This window comes from Mobula hypostoma, chromosome 29 (assembly GCF_963921235.1).
Source record: "Mobula hypostoma chromosome 29, sMobHyp1.1, whole genome shotgun sequence".
NCBI classification, from domain to species: domain Eukaryota; kingdom Metazoa; phylum Chordata; class Chondrichthyes; order Myliobatiformes; family Myliobatidae; genus Mobula; species Mobula hypostoma.
In genome coordinates this window covers 11,070,545-11,087,886 of record NC_086125.1, presented here as the reverse complement: position 1 = coordinate 11,087,886, position 17,342 = coordinate 11,070,545, and the positions used below count along the sequence as shown (strand labels likewise).

The 17,342-nt window shown below is 44.7% G+C and overlaps 1 long non-coding RNA gene across 1 annotated transcript in view; it reads left to right on the top strand.

Annotated features, from left to right (window-relative positions):
• LOC134339412 (uncharacterized) overlaps window positions 1–17,342 on the top strand; it is a 78,794-nt gene that overhangs the window by 7,646 nt on the left and 53,806 nt on the right. The window contains exon 2 of the long non-coding RNA XR_010016395.1: window positions 1–129. This exon is cut by the window's left edge and continues 38 nt beyond it. This is a non-coding gene — a long non-coding RNA (uncharacterized LOC134339412). The remainder of the gene's footprint in view (window positions 130–17,342) is intronic.

The following is a 17,342-nucleotide window of genomic DNA, read 5'->3' as shown; positions in this document are numbered from 1 at the left end:
TCTGCAGATGTTGGAAATTCAAGCAACACACACAAAATGCTGGTGGAATGCAGTAGGCCAGGCAGCACCTATTGGAAGAGGTACAGTCGACATTTCAGGCCGAGACCCTTTGTCAGGACTCATTGTCCGGTAAGATGGTGACAGGTTCAATCGCAGCAGCTTCTAGGGGGGGTCCACAAATGGTGCTACCGTCCTTTTTAAATGTATTGTTGTCAACTGGAGATTTCTGTGGCATTCATGGACTCAGGATCTAGACTACCTATGTGGTTGTATCTTACTGATAATCTTACAGATCATTGCTATCTTGTATGTCCTATATGTGCTTTGTGCTGTGTGTGATTGTTGGTACTGTGTTTTGTACCTTGGCCCCAGAGTAACACGGTCTCATTTGGCTCTATTTATGGGTATTCATGCATGATTGAATGACAGTTAAACTTGAACTTGAATTGATTTAACTTAACCAGTTGCCACTTATCAATCACACACACGCACAGAGTTGAGGCATTTAGATTTTGTGTTGTTACGTGGCTTCCATGTTTGAATATGGATTAATGCCTGTCCAGGAGCAATCCATTGAACAGGAAACTGTGAGTCATCACTGAAGACCATGTGTTGAATGGAGTTACAATGGTTGGGAGAGAGAGGTGGGAGCAAGGGGCCACTTCATCTGTAGGGACAGGACTGCTTGTCACACACTGGGAATATCCTGCTTCACAGGAATCTCTGCCAGCGCTGAAGGGACGCATTACAATGTTATGCTCAGCGATGAAGGGAAGAGGTGAACCCAGTAGGGAGGAAACCAATGTCAAGTTCCAAATATGCACAGGAGAGCTCTCTTCCTTCCCCAAAATCCCACCAGCCAGAGAGCAATGAATCAATGGAATTCTTTGCCACTGAGGTCTGTGGAGGCTAAGCCATTTAAGACAGAGATTTATAGGTTCTTGATTGTTAAGGGGGTTGACAAAGATCATTTATGACTGATTGGTGGAGCAGAGTTAATGGGCCAAGTGGCCTAATTGTGCTCCTAAACCTTCAGGTCTAATGTGCAATGGCGGCCAAGTACAGGGTGAACGAGGCTTATTGTCATATCCCAGGTGTCCTGACAAGTAAATATGACCTGGATAAATACTGCTCGCTTCTGCAAAGCCCACACCACATACTTACACAAGGATATGCACCACACATTGACAATTAGACCTCACACCCCTGCACAAGCAAGGGTCACAGCTTTTGCTTCTCACATGCTTGACGTTCCTTGAGGATGCACAGGTTAGCTCAGTGATGAGGCAGGAGGCATAATGGCCCGCGTTCCTTCTCTGTAATGCCACTTGACAGAAGTGGGACACTCGCAGCGACCTGCCTGGTCTGCTAGCTCCCTCCTCCCCTCCATTGAGCCAGCCTCACACTCAGGAGAAACCTCACTGATGTCTCGGCCTTTGGATTCTGCTCTCATTAAGATGAAGGATGACACTCGTGGGGAGAAAGAGCAGTTTTCCAATAAACGTCAACTTGAAACACTCCTTGGTCAGGCGCTGCACAGAATGGGACAAGAAAATGCTTCCTCAGCTCCAACCAATAATCAGCCTTGACCTCAGTCACTGAACAGCACCCGGAGTGTGTCACTCAGTCATATGAGGTCTCCTTAACCCTCTGTGTTAGTGATGAATTATAGTGTAAGGTGCACATGCCCACAGCTGGGGAAGAACACACACACAGACATGCAAATGTAAACACACTCACTCACACACACTCATACTCATACAGACACACACTCAAACACAAATTACTCTCTCTCACACACACACTCACTCACACACACTCATACTCATACAGACACACACTCAAACACAAATTACTCTCTCTCACACACACATTCACTCACACACACACAGACATGCAAATGTAAATACTCTCACACACACATACACTCTCTCTCACACACACACATACTCATACAGACACACACTCAAACACAAATTACTCTCTCTCACACACACACTCACTCACACACACAGACATGCAAATGTAAATACACTCTCACACACACACACACACACTCTCTCTCTCTCACATACATACACACACATACACTCTCTCTCTCACACACACATACTCATACACACACATACACACAAACACACATTACTCTCTCACACACACACTCACACACATACACATTCACAGCCTTGCCCATTCACACACATACACATACATACATGCAGATGTAAATACTCTCTCACACACACTCACACTCATACATGCAAATGTAAATACACACACACTCATATATGCAAATGTAAATACACACCCACATACACACACATACACTCTCACATGCAAATATAAACACACACACACACACATGCATAAATACTGTACATATGTGTCCACACACATAGATAATAAATACATCAAGTCGCATACATGTCATACAACATGCCTACACATAAATCTATGCACATAAATATACAAACATAAACAGGTGCATAAATGCACATGCACACACGACTACACAGTCAAAGCACACACAAATTGTGTACACTTAAGTTTCATACACATACACATGTACGTACAGCCCTGTATGGGATGGCATTAAACTGGTGTTACAATTGCATACAACAACAGTACAATTCTAATCACAGTGCACAACAAAGATTTTGCTTCCTGAATACTTTTGGGTGTATCTTATGGACTTTGGGCTACTGATCATGAAAATTGTCATGAAAGTTCCCTATCATGCACCATTTTTTAATCACCTATATTTGCTATTTCAATTCATAATTCAATGCAGAATAACTGATGCCAAGATTAAGGAAAGCATTCTTGTTGGTCCACAAATCAAACAGGTCATCAATGACAGGCAATTCGAAGAACTTATAGTGGGACCGGAGAAAATCACATGGAAGGCATTCAAGGATGTTGCTAAAATTGTTCTTGGCAACTACAAAGCACCAAACTACATGCAGCTGATTGACAGCAAAACCATGAAGTGCAACATGTCACTAAAGATTCATTTTCTGAATTCCCATCTGGACTTCTCCCCTGCAAGTCTTGGCACTGTCAGTGACGAGCATGGTGAAAGGTTTCACCAGAACATTGTGGTCATTGAGAAATGGTATCAGAGCAACTGGAATCCATCAATGCCAGCTGATTATTGTTGAGCACTTAAGCGAGAAGCCTCAGACACGGAGTACAAATGAAAATAGTCAACAAAACTTTTGTAGCTTAGTTGAACTATTGCGAAGTGTCAGCATTGTTATGCAATTAAACACATTAAATTCACTAAAAGTTATTTTTTTGTTTCTCAAAATTCCAATGTGATACAAGTAGTCTGAAACTATATTCGCGTACAGCTTCAAGTGGTCTATCATAAATATATAAAAAATTCAGAGCAAGCAATACTTTAAAAAAAATTTGTTGACCAGTGTTATTAGTGATCCTATTTACTTAGGGACTGGACTAACTATAATAAAAAATAGGGTAAAGGAGGAATTTCTGGTGTGTGTTCATGGTGGCTTTCTTTGGTCAATATATTGAGGAATTGACTAGAGAGTGAGCTGTCCTGGAAAGGGATCCTGAATTTAAATAACGGAATTTTGTTCATCAATTAAAGCAATCAAAAACCAAACAAGTTGATTAGGAGATATTTGGAAACATTATTTAAACGGTTGACAGCAATGAACAATGGTAGTATTTAAAGAGCATATGAAGGAATCACACCAGTCTTTCATTTCTGTCTGGCAAACAAAAACAAAGCAAGATAGTTAGCTTTACGAAGATATTAGAGATGGTACTAGAAATATTAAAGGCCAGAAAACAAGCATCAAAGCTGGGAACTGGGGATGGTTTAGAATTTAGTAAAGGAAAACAAGAGGATTGATTAGGAAGGAGAAACATAATATGAGAGGAAGCTTACAAAGAACATTGATAAAAAGTTTTAATAAATTGTAAAAGTTTTAATAAATATTTGGTGAAGGCAAGTGTAGGTGCTTACCATTCAAAAAAAAAGCTGGAATTTATAATAGGAAGCAAAGAAATGACAGAACAATTATATTCATACCTTTGTTCCGCTTCACAAAGAAGGATGCTAATAATCTCCTAGGAATGATGGGGAGCAGAGGTCTGGGAAGCAGGATCTAAATGAAATCAGCACCAGCCCGGAAACAATTTTAGGAAATCTGAAGGGATTAAAGATTGATAAATCCCTAGAATATGATTGCCTACATCCCAGGGTACAATAGGAAGTGGCAGTCAAAGTAAAGGATGCTTGGTGTTCACTTTTCAACACTTATCAGACTCTGGAATACTCTTGGGAAAATCTAAAAGAAGGGGACATAGCTACAAGATTAGGAGCCTGTCGTTTAAAACTGAGGTGCAAAAGAATTTCTTCACACGGAGGATGGTAGATCGCTGGAATTCTCTACTCTGGAAGATTGTGGAGATTGGATCACTGGGAATAGTTAACAAGGAAGTTGTTGCTATTTTCAAAGGTAGGAGAACTAGGGGCTGTAGAGAACTGACACAGATGAGGCAGATCATCCACGGTGGGCCAGGCCTGAGGGGCTGAGAGGTCTTCCCTTGTTTCTATCTTCTTGTAGCATTGGTATTGGTATTGGTTAATTATTGTCACAGATACAGTGAAAAGCTTGCCTTGCATACTGTTCACAGAGATCAAATCATTGTATTAAGAGTAAGGTAAAACAATAATAATGCAGAATGAAGTGTAAAAGCTGCCAAGCAAATGCGGCACAGGTAAACAATAAAGAGCAAGATCGGATTGTGAGGCCAAGAATCCATCTTATCGTACAAGAGTTCCATTCAAGGGTCTGATAACAGTGAGACCGAAGTTGTCCTTGAACCTGGTGCCTTCAGGCTTCTGCCCAATGGGAGAGGGGAGAAGAGAGAATGTCCAGTGTGGGTGTGGTCTTTGACTATGCTGTCTGCTTTATTGAGGCAGTGAGAGGTTTAGACAGTCCCATCGAGGGGAGGCTGGTTTCTGTAATGTGCTGTGCTACGTCCATGACTCTCTGCAGTTCCCTGCAGCCCTGTGCACAGCAGTCACCGTACCAAGCTGTTATGCGTCTAGACAGAATGCTTTCAGTGGTGCGTCACTACAAATCGGTAAGGGTTGACAGGGTCACGCCAAATTTCTTTAGCCTCCTGAGGAGTAGAGACATTGGTGAGTTTCCTTGCCCTTGACATCAACCTGGTTGGGCCAGAACACGCTACTGGTGACAGTCACACTGGGAACTTGCAGAAATCAACCCTCACATTTACAACTACACCTGTCAGGCCCACTACCCACCTGTCTGAAGTCATTGACCAACTCTTTTATTGACATTGAGGGAAAGGCTGTTGTCATGACACCATAGCACTAAGCTCTCTATCTCCTTCCTGTACTCAGACACATCATTATTGGAGATGCGCCCCCCCCCCCCCCACAGTGGTGTCATCTACAAACCTGTAGATTAGGGGTTCCCAGCCTTTTTGATGCCATGGACACCTACCATTAACCGAGGGGTCTGTGGACATCAGACTGGGAACCCCTGCTGCAGATAGTCATAGTCATAGTCATACTTTATTGATCCCAGGGGAAATTATTTTTTGTTATAGTTGCACCATAAATAATTAAATAGTAATAAAACCATAAATAATTAAATAGTAATATGTAAATTATGCCAGGAAATAAGTCCAGGACCAGCCTATTGGCTCAGGGTGTCTGACCCTCCAAGGGAGGAGTTGTAAAGTTCGATGGCCACAGGCAGGAATGACTTCCTATGACGCTCCATGTTGCATCTCGGTGGAATGAGTCTCTGGCTGAATGTACTCCTGTGCCCAACCAGTACATTATGTAGTGGATGGGAGACATTGTCCAAGATGGCACACAACTTGGGCAGCATCCTCTTTTCAGACACCACCGGCAGAGAGTCCAGTTCCATCCCCAGATGGAGATGGAGCAGAACCTGGCCATGCGGTCATGAGTGTATAGAAAGTAGAGTACTGGGAGTGGAGAGTTTAGAATAATCATGGCAGAAGTGTGCTGCCTATTCTTACTGATTAGAGTCTGTTGGTTAGAAATCCAGGGTCCAGTCACAGAGGAAGGCATTAATTCCCAGGGTCCAGAGTTTGATGATGAGTTTTCTTGGAATAACAGCAGTATTCTTGTAGTTCTGTGTATCCCACATTTCTAGCCAAGGTAACAGGTACCAGACATCTTCACAGCTTTGCACTTGTGCATTTTTCCAACAAAGTACGGTTTGACAGAGTTTTCCATTTATTTCTCACATCGGTCACTGAAGTTGAAAGAAGGAAAATGTAAACCATAACAGAGGTCACTCTTGGTGCCGTGAGGTGGTACGGGATTGGAACAGGCCCTTCAGCCCATTGTGTCCATGCCAACCATCATGACTGTCTGTGCTCATCCCACTTGCTTGCATTAATCCCTCTGTGCTCCGCCTGTTCGAGTATCTGACCAGATACCTCGTGAATGTTGTTACTTGTCCCTGCCTCGACCACCTCCTCTGGCAGCTCTTTCTGGATATCAATGACTTCATGTGAAATGTTTATTCCTCAGATCCCCTTTAAACGTGTCCTTCCCACCATTTCCTTCTCACCTTAAATACCTACCCTCTAGGTTTAGACATCTCTGCCATGGGAAACATACTCTGTTTAGCTACACTATCTATGCCCCACGTAATGTATATACAGTACTTCTGTTACCACCAGTCTCCTCCAATCCAGGGAAAAAGGACCCAGTATCTAAAACAACACAAACAAAATGCTGGAGGAGCTCAGCAGGCCAGGCAGCACCTACGGAAAAGAGTAAACAGTCAACATTTCTGGCCAAGACCCTTCAGCGGGACTGGAAAGAAAGAGGAGAAGTCAGAGTAAGAAGGTGCGGGGAGGGGAGGAAGAAGAACAAGGTGGTAGGTGATGGGTGAATCACAAGCAAAAGAAAATCTGCCGATGCCGGAAATCCAAGCAACACACACAAAGTGCTGGAGGAACTCAGCAGTCATCAAGCTGACGTTTCAGGCTGAGACCCTCCATCAGGATAGAAAATAAAGATAAGAAATCAGGGCAAGAAGGTGGAGGGAGGGGAGGTGATAGGTGAAACCAGGCGAGGGTGAGAGGGTGAAGTAATGGGCTGGGAAGTAGATTGGTGAAAGAAATAAAGGGCTGGAGAAGGGGGGGAGTCTGATAGGAGGGGACAGAAGATCATGGAAGAAAGGGAAGAGGGAGGAGCTCCAGAGAGAGGTGTGGGCAGCTGAGGAGATAAAGTGAGAGTGGGAAACAGGAATGGGGATATTGTGAAGGAGAAGGTTCAGTGAAATTACCGGAAGGTCAAGAAGTTGATATTCTTGTTGTCAAGTCGGAGGTTACCCAGATGGAATATAAGATGTTGCTCCTCCAACCTATGTGTGGCCTCAACATGGCAGTAGAGGATGCAGTGACTGACATGTTGGAATGGGAATGGGAAGTAGATTTGAAATTGGTGGCCAACAAGAGATCCTGTTTTATTGTGGTGGAGGGAGTGAAAGGCCAATTCTTGGGTAATGATGAGTTTGAGTACAGAGAGGAAATTAAGAACCTGGTGGCATGGTGCGAAGACAATAACCTATCCCTCAACATCAGCGAGACAAAGGAATTGGTTGTTGACTTCAGAAGGAGTAGCAGACCGCACGATATTTACATCGGTGGTGCGCAAGTGGAACAGGTCAAAAGCTTTAAGTTCCTCTGAGTTAATATCACAAATGACCTGACTTGGTCCAACCAAGCAGAGTCCACTGCCAAGAAGGCCCACCAGCGCCTTTACTTCCTGAGGAAGCTAAAAAAATTTGTCCTGTCCCCTAAAACCCTCACTAATTTTTATAGATGCACTGTAGAAAGTATTCTTCTAGGGTGCATCACAACCTGGTATGGAAGTTGTCCTGTCCAAGACCGAAGAAGCTGCAGAAGATCGTGAACACAGCCCAGCACATCACACAAACCAATCTTCCGTCCTTGGACTCACTTTACACCGCACGCCGTTGGAGCAGTGCTGCCAGGATAATCAAGGACACAACCCACCCAGCCAACACACTTTTCGCCCCTCTTCCCTCCGGGAGAAGGCTCAGGAGCTTGAAGACTCATACGGCCAGATTTGGGAACAGCTTCTTTCCAACTGTGATAAGACTGCTGAACGGATCCTGACCCGGATCTGGGCCGTACCCTCCAAATATCCGGACCTGCCTCTCGGGTTTTTTTGCACTAGCTTACTTTCCCTTTTCTATTTTCTATTTATGATTTATAATTTAAATTTTTAATATTTACTACCAATTTGTACGCCAGGGAGCACAAAGCGCAGAATCAAATATCGCTGTGATGATTGTACGTTCTAGTATCAATTGTTTGGCGACAATAAAATAAAGTAGAGTAAAGATGCTCAGTGATGCAGTCTGCCAATCTATGCTGGGTCTCACCAATATACAGGTAGCCACAGTCAGAGCACTGGATTCAGTAGATGACCCCAATAGACTCACAGGTCATCTCACCTGAAAGGATGGTTTGGGCCCCTGAATGGTAGTGAGGGAGGAGGTATGGGGGACGATGTGGCACTTATTCTGCTTGCAATGTCAAGTACCAGGAATGAGGTCAGTGGGGAGGGACGTGGACAAGGGAGCCATCCCTGTGGAAAGTGGAAATTTGGGGAGGGGGGCAGGGGTAGGGAAAGATGTGCTTGGTGGTGGGATCCAGTTGGAGATGGCAGAAGTTATGGAGAATTATGTACTGGATGCCTCCTGGCCTGCTGAGCTCCTCCAGCAATTATGTGTGTTGTTTTGGATTTCCAGCATTTGCAGGTTTTCTCGTGTTTTCCAGCTTTTTTATGTCTATCCTGATAATCCAAATCCTCCAATCCAGGCAACATATTTTAAATTTTGTCTGCACCCTCTCTAGTTTAATCACTTGTCCTGCGGTAGATTGTAGTGAGCAGAACTACATGCAATACTCCAAGCAGAGGAGATAATGAAATAAATAAGGTTTCAAAATTTTCCTTAACAGACCCAAACTTTATAGGCTAAAATGTAACTGTTAAAAACCCGAGAAAGGTATCTTTATAAAATTAGGATCCTCAGAATAAGAGAGCAACTGATACACCAGTGCAGTTTATACAATTTATTTATGACATATCCACACTAAAGGAGATACAGTTTAACTTTCTGAAAACACAAGGAACTTTCTTGCACATCAAGGTGGATTTAACACATTCTCCCAGTAATTAAAGCAAACAAAAAGGAAACTATCACTAAATATTTGTTCAATAGGCTTGATAAGTCTATTTAGAAAGGATACACTATGCCCTGGTTCAGTGTACAAACACGAGTCCTGAAGGGCCTCAGTCCAAAATGTCGATTGTGTACTCTCTTCTATTGATGCTGCCTGGCTTGCTGGTTCAGTGTAATCCATTTTATGATTATATGAGCCAGTCAAAAGCAAACTGTTTAGATCACCTAAGCAAGGCAACATAGCGAAGCCACTTATACACAGAAGAAAGACTTTTATTTATTATTTATTGGGATATGGAGTGGAATATACCCTTTGGGCTTTTCAAACCTCGCCATTCAGCAATCCCCGATTTAATCCTAGTCTAATCATGGGACAATTCACAATGACCAGTTAAGCTGCCAACCGGTACGTCTTTGGACTGTGGGAGGAAACTAGAGCACCCAGAAGAAACACACTCGGTCTCCGGGAGAACGTACAGACTCCTAACAGGCAGCGGGGGAGTTGAACCTGGATCATCTGTACTGTAAAGCGTTGTGCTAATGACTTGAAACACCAATTGTCCATTGCCCTCCATAGATGCTGCCTGATTTGCTGAATTCCTCCAGCACTTGTATGTTGCTCCACAATTCCAGCATCTGCAGTCTCTTGTGTTTCTACACACAGATTACTGTGTTACCTATCCTTGGGCCTCAGTTCCCCCCTGTGACCAGTGCAATGTCATCTGCCTCCATCCCTTTATGCTGAGAGTATAGCACAGCGCCAATTAATACCTAATGGGAGAAAGATGGGAGATGACAGTATCTAACGCACAGGCAATTAGGAATGAATTTATTCTTAATGAGCTATGTGTAAATTTGCACATTAAGTTTCCTGCATCACAACAAGTGATGGAAGAGAAGTGGCCCCAGATGGTTGTTGATTGTCCAGCTTTCCTCCTCCAGTTGGTTGCAACAGGACAAAGCTACTCTGTTGATAGACAGCTCCATTATATTGCTTTTAATAATCTTTCCCAGTAGACGGTCAGCCTGTCTTTGCATTGTACTGTAGCAATGTCTGTAATTTACAAGATATTTGTTCTCCTCCAGGCCATCGGGGGCACTGTGCTTTGGCAAAGGCAGAGCACTCCCCTGTACCACTATCTTCATCTTTCCCAGATACCATAAAGTTTGTAGGTGTGCTCTCAATGTGTTTGGAGGAAAGAAATAAACTTTCTAAAGGATGGAATTCAGCCTCAACCATTTATGTTTGCTGAGGAATACCCTAGTCATTTGGACTAGATTGATGAGAAGTCCCTCATAGCTGTTCCCAAAACAGTTTTGTGGCTGATCCATCAAGGTCCTTTAGAAGGTCCAGTGTCCCACATAAATGTAACTCCAGTCCCACGTCAGAGCTACTGGGTCTTCACTGAGCTGTGAAATCACCCAGAAACCACTGAGTCAGTTTGTGCAAATGGATGAACAATAAATGCCAGCATGTAAGCTGACACCATATGATTTGGTAAAATGATTAATTATCATCACGTGTACTGAGGAAGCTCCAAAAGGCCCACAAACTTGTAGGGGTTGGAGGGTTTGCAGCATATGAGGAAACTGGAATATCCGGAGGAAGCCCACACGGTCTTGGTGAGAATGTTCAAACTCCTTACAGGCAGTGTCAGGAATTGAACCCGGGTTGCTCGTACTGTAAAGTGTTGTGCTAGCCGCTATGCTAACATTCTGCCCCACGTCCAAAGGTGCAGCGGTCGGTAGGTTAATTGGTCATTGTCAATTGTCCCTTGATTAGGCTAGGAATAAATCTGGGTTCTGCTGGGCGGTGTGGCTCAAAGGTGGGGCCTGTTGCACGCTGTATCTCAGTCCATAAATAAATTATGCCAGATGCTTTACTGAGGCAGTCAGAAGTGTAGATAGAGTTAATGGAGGGGAGGCTGCTTTCTGTAACATGCTGAGTTGTGTCCATAACTCTCTGCCGTTCCTTGCTGTCTCGGGCAGAGCAGTTGCCATACCGAGCTGAGATATAACTGGATACAATGCTTTCTAAGGGGCAGTGTCCGGTGAGATTAAACCAGTCAGTGAGTTGGCATGTTTCCTTGGGTTGGGAATTGGTCTGAGAAGGGTTAAGGGGTTGAAGAAGGAAGTGGGATTCTTACTCTCTACTACCGTTCACTGGCCTCCCCCCCGCCCACACTCCACTGCTCCCTGAATCAGTGTAAGTTCAAAAAAAGTGCTTCCAGGACTAGAAAGGTAGGTGTTCGCAGATTTGATGCATGAGTGAAAAACAAAATTCTTCTGGAGAATGGCAGAGGAACTTACTTGCTGCATTCTGCCAGGAGAGCAAGGGAAGCAAATATAACAGCAACTTATTACGGGGAAACGATATGCATTTGATTTGGAGGAGTTTGTAGGGGAGTGGGACTGACTGGCACATTTCATCAAAGAGCCTCACTTCACACGGTCGGGATTTCCCAAAATATTTCACTGGCAGCTCACTCCTTCTGATGAAAGTCAGTGTCATTTGAAGATCCAATTCAACATTTTAGGAATAGCTTCTTCCCCTCCGCCATCTGATTTCTGAAAGGACAATGAACCCATGAACACGATGTCACTATTTTTGCTCTCTTTTTACACGACTAATTTATCTTTTTTATATATATTCATATTTCTTATTGTAATTTATAGTGTTTTTATATATCGCATGGCGTCTGTCAGCGATAATAAACCTGATTCTGCTTCTTCAATCAAAGGGTTAAAGAGATGAAGATTAGCTTCATTTGAAACATACGGTGAGATGCGTCATTTGTGTCAAATCAAATCAGCAAGGGCTCTGCTGAAAAGCCTGTAAGAGTTTGCCAGGCTTCCAACAGCACATAGCATGCCCACAACTCACTGTTCGTGTTTGGCGTGTGGGAGAAAGCCAAGCACCCGGAGGAAAACCACGAGGTCATGGGAAGAACGTATTCCATACAGACGGATCTTATAGCTGACACCGTAAAGCGTTGTGCCAACCGATATACTATTCTGCCATCATCTGCACTATTGTGCCATACCATTGACTCTGTTTCCTCCTCACAGATGCCTCCTGGCTGGCCAGGTAGTTCCAATGTTTAAATTCAGAGCCCTTATAATTTCTGCATAGAGTTTGGAAACTAATTAATGTGTAGCAAAGTCTCATGAAAGTTTATACTGCCTATCTTTTTCCTAAGGGTTTTGTGGAATGCGTTGTAGACATTTAAACAGCAGTAGGAGTGAGGCGCACGATGGGGGATTGAGGAAGGGGGGGCAAGAGCCAACAACTAACATCTCATTCCAAAGCCTGTTCGCGCGTGGAGGGTCAGAGTTGAGGGCCCACAGTGCACGGTGACCTTGCTGCCTACTGAGTTAAGATGTGAATGTGGAGATTCCACGATCTGCTCAGAATGTTCAGGGAGGAAGAATGAGCCCTGGGCCACACCTCTCTCATCCTTCACCTCCATTAGCGTCCTGCAAACTCAGCTGCCCGCAGAAGCTCAGCTCCATCGTGGTTTTGCTGCACGTGGCATTTAAGCCAAGATCCTCGCCTACAACAGAGCCAATTTCCTTAGAGACTGGTTTCCAACAAGACCACTTCATTGACCCAGCATCACTGAGTCAATGACCAATGGTGATACTTAGCCTACAAAACTACTAGATACGCTTCTTCTACTTCTAAATATACTTCTCCTTCCGAACTGGGGTCAGCTTGTGATTTCCTTTTTAAGAGTATATTTTTGAGCTGATTGAGTGACGTGACACTTCTTCAGTCTCCCTGGGGATTCACCATGGAGTGCAGCTAGGGCCAACACTGGGGGTCTATGCTGCGTCGATTCCTAAATGTGGGATACAAGCTTGTGGTCGGCTCCATTAGTCTGCACCGATTAAAGCATTGAGCAAGATTAAAATCGACGAGGACAAGAATGGAAATGAACGGGTGTTCGGTGCCATCTGCCTGCGATTGATTGTTCTCCCTCTCGCTGCAGCCGCTGGAAGGTGCAGAAGTCTAGGGTCCCACACTGCAAGGTTCCGTGGCCTCGGCAGCTTATGGCTCGTGGCTGTGGACGCATTTTCAGCTGGCTTTGATGTTTATTGTCCTCAGTGCTGAAGACGCTTTACAATTTGTGCGATTTAAGGTGCTTCAGCATGGAACTGAATCTGCGGCTGTGGTCTGCGGCCATCGACACAGCATCAACTCAGTGGCTGTAGCCGTGGCCGTGGCCATCGGTTCCTGGGCTGGCTTCACTCACCTCAGCGGCTCATGGCTGTGGACTCACTTTTGGGAACTCTATTATCTGATGTTTAATGTTATGGGTGTTATAATGTGTTCACTTTTTGCTTTTTGCGCAATTTGTTCTTTTTTTTTTCTTTACAAGTCTGATGGTTTTGTGGTGTTGAGGTTTTCTTTGAATAGGTTCCATGGTATTTCTTTGTTTTGTGGCTGTCTGCAAGAAGAGAGATCTCAAGGTTGTATACCATATACTCACTCCAATAATAAATGTACTTTGAACTTAGAACTTTCTTCTGTTGATTGTTTTTGCAGTGTTACACCTCTCTTCCAGCAAAGCTTACTGCTGGAGTGGAGTTAAGGCTGATTTGTACTTGTGCGTACTACGCAAGTGGGCTACGCCGTTGTGAGCATTTATACTTGTGCGTTGGTGTGTCTGCGTCGCTCTGCAGTTCACCACCAAAACGCTAGTTGGCGGTGGGGTTTCTATCCCACTGTGTTGAGTTTCTACGTATTGAAACTCAACACGAAGAAACTCAAACTTCAAACAATGGCGATTGAAACTGAAGGAGGGTGAATTTTCTGTGCTCGTCTGGCCACTGAGAGACATGAACAAGGAAATATATTTCAAATATTTTCAGATGCCGGCAGGTAGATTTGACGATTTGGTTCATCGTCTCCAACCATTTATTTTGCATCAGTGTACGCACAGTATACTTAGAGACTGGCAATCACCATTCGAGTTTTAGTTTCAGGTGGAAGTCAACAGGCTGTAGCAGCGAGATACAAACTGGTGTCAAGCACGGGGTCCTCCATAATTTTGGAGGTCTGTAAGGCTTTACGGCAAGCTATTGCAGCATAGGAGGAAATGCGATGCTACCGAGCAGACCAATCACAATTGCTGCGGTCTGCGACGCCGCGACACGTAGTAACATTTTGGGAGAGGTGCCCGTGAGGCTACAGCGTAGGGTTTGGCGTAGAGTATAGTGTAGGGTACATGGCTACTCCATACATATGGCGTACATTTGATGCACAAGTAGAAATCTGACTTTATTCTACAGGACGTATCAGAAACTGTTCAATGTAAGTACCTTCAGCCCAAGACACACACTACCCCAGCCTCAGTAGTTCCTCCAAGAAGACTACAACCTGGTTGTAGGGTTTGGAGTCTTGCATGCTGGAGTGAGGATATGTTGGCTGGAGTGAGGATATTATGCATAGGCCCTTGGTAGGGTCACCCATGCCAAACAGGTCAAAGGGTAGAGGCTGGGCTAAGAGTGGTCCACTGATCCTCCAGGCTTAGGGGGTTCTGCTCAGGGATAACAACCCTGACTGGTAAAACAAAATTGTTACGGAAACAGCAATGAAGAATCCTTCTATATCTGAGTGTAACGGTGTTCCTGAATCTCCACCCAGGACTTGCTTGACTGACAGTAATGAAAACTGAGAGGAAGCTACTGACAAGATGAAGGAAGCCCTGAACACTGTCAGAGACCTTCATTACTGCCCTAAGTGCCAGGGGCATAGCAGGCAGTAATTTTTTTTGCAGTTGGCACCCCTTTTCCAGCAAAGCTTCCTGCTGGAGTGGAGCTGTTCTGTAGAATATATATGGGGAAACTGTTCAACATTGCTACAGTACCTTCAGCCCCGGACCCACACTGCCCCAGTCTCAGTAATCATACAACATTATGCAGGCGACACAAGCGAGTTATGTACATTCAAAGGCTGAGTTCCAAGCTTTCATTGATTTATTCTCTGAAGCACGTGTGAGAATGGACGTTGGTGGGACTGAAGATAAGAGACAGAAGCAGGCAGTGCAGGGTGGGGGCATTATCAGGTTTGAGACTGTGTAGAGGAGGTGTGATGAGACCCATGTCGGGGCAGGAGAAGATGACTTGGTGTTCATCGGTAGAGTCTCAGTACAGGGGTTGGTGTCAAAGAGCTGCCGCCTGGCCTCTGCAAGGTAGTAAAAGGTACGTCTAATGGTAGGGTCCCTTTAAAGATGGCAGACTGAAAGTACAGGGCAGGTAAACAATACGGTGCGAGGTCATAATGTAGTAGATTGTGATGTCAATAGTCCACCTTATCATACTAGGAAACCATTCGGCAGTCTTTGAAGCTGGCCTTGAGCCCAGTGGTACATGATTTTCTATCTTCTGCCCAATAGGAGAAGGGAGAAAAGAGAATCCCTGGGTTGGTGTGGTCCTTGATTATGCTGGCTGCTTTACTGAGGCAGCGAGCAATGTGGACAGAGTCCAGCAGAGAGGAGGCTGGTTTCCATAATGAGCCGAGCTGTGTCCACAACCTTAACGGTTTCTTGCAGTCACATGCAGAGCGGTTTCCACACCAAAACCGTTTTGCACCTTGATAGGATGCTTCCTGTGGTACATTGATTAAACACTGGTGAGGCTCGACGGGTACATGACAGCTTCCTTTAGCCTTCCGAGGAAGTAGAGGCATTGCCGAGCTTTCTTGGCCATGGGCCTTTGTGGTTGGACCAGGACAGGCCCTCGGTGATGTTCACTCCTAGGAAAGTGTAGCTCTCAACCCTATCAAACTCAACAACATTGGTGTAGATAGGAGCATATGCGATGCCCCCTCCCTTTCCTGAAGTAGATGATCAGCTCTTTTGTTTTGCTGGCATTGAGGGAAAGGTTGTCGCCATGACTCTGTGTGACTGAGCTCTCCATCTCCTTCCAGCTCAGCGTTATTTGAGATACGGCCCACCACAGTGATGTCACCTGTGAACTTGCAGATGGGGAGAGAGCGGTGTCGGGCCACGCAGTTATGAGTGTAGAATTAGGGAGCTAAAGAGCACCGCTGTTTATAATAATCAGTGCTTAGAATGTTTCGTGCAATCTTCATGAGAGCTCCCCTGAAAAAGGTAACGTTCCCATTGACTCCTGGGAATCTTCAGCCCCACGATGCCTCAATATGACAGCGAACCATTGGGGATATCACCGGGAACCTGATGGGCACGTGTCAGTCGTGCACAGGGGTCCTGAGTAAGCAGTGGACTCCCTAACACAGCACCCACCCATGGAAGAGTCTGCAAGTTCCCACATTGGCCTCGTCAGCCACTCCAGAACCCACAGGTGCAAAGTGGAAGCAAGTTATCTTCGATCCCGAGAGACTGCCAAAAGAGAAAATCTGTACCTGCGATAACAGCGTGTGTTTCTGTCTGTCCCGAATTGTTTTGTGTTTCCTAATTACCATTTAAGTGGATTCAGCTGTATAATCAGGTCATTACTTCAATCAGTGCAGTTAAGGCCACACTGATGACACAATAATGGTGGCAATAAGGGAGATTTGGTTATTCACAGTGGAGTATAGTGAGTAATGAGGGTATAAATAGAGCTGTGGATGAGAGCAATTAACAAATTAATGATCACAATGGTGATCATTTTGAATGAAACCTGTGCTTAAATGTAATGTTATCTTTACACAGGGATACGCTCAGCTTCCTCCCTTTCTAGCCTACCTCCTCGTCTCCACAATAAACCTCAGTCGTCAGGAAACTGGGCATTAGCCTGTTTTTATATACCAGCACAGAACAGGCCCCCTTCACCCCTTCAAGCTGCACCATCCGGACACCCCTGATATAACCCTGGCCTAATCATGGGACAATTTACAATGACTAATTACCCACTGACTGGTACGGCTTTGGACTCTGGAAGGAAACTGGAGCACCTGTAGAAAACTCATGCATCCCACAGGGAGTACGTACAGGATTCCTTACGGATGACGTCAGAATGTGACTCCGACTCCGACTCCGAAACCCCAAGCTGTAATAGCATTGTGCTAACTGCCACACTACCCTTTCTGTGTATGCTGGAGGCAAG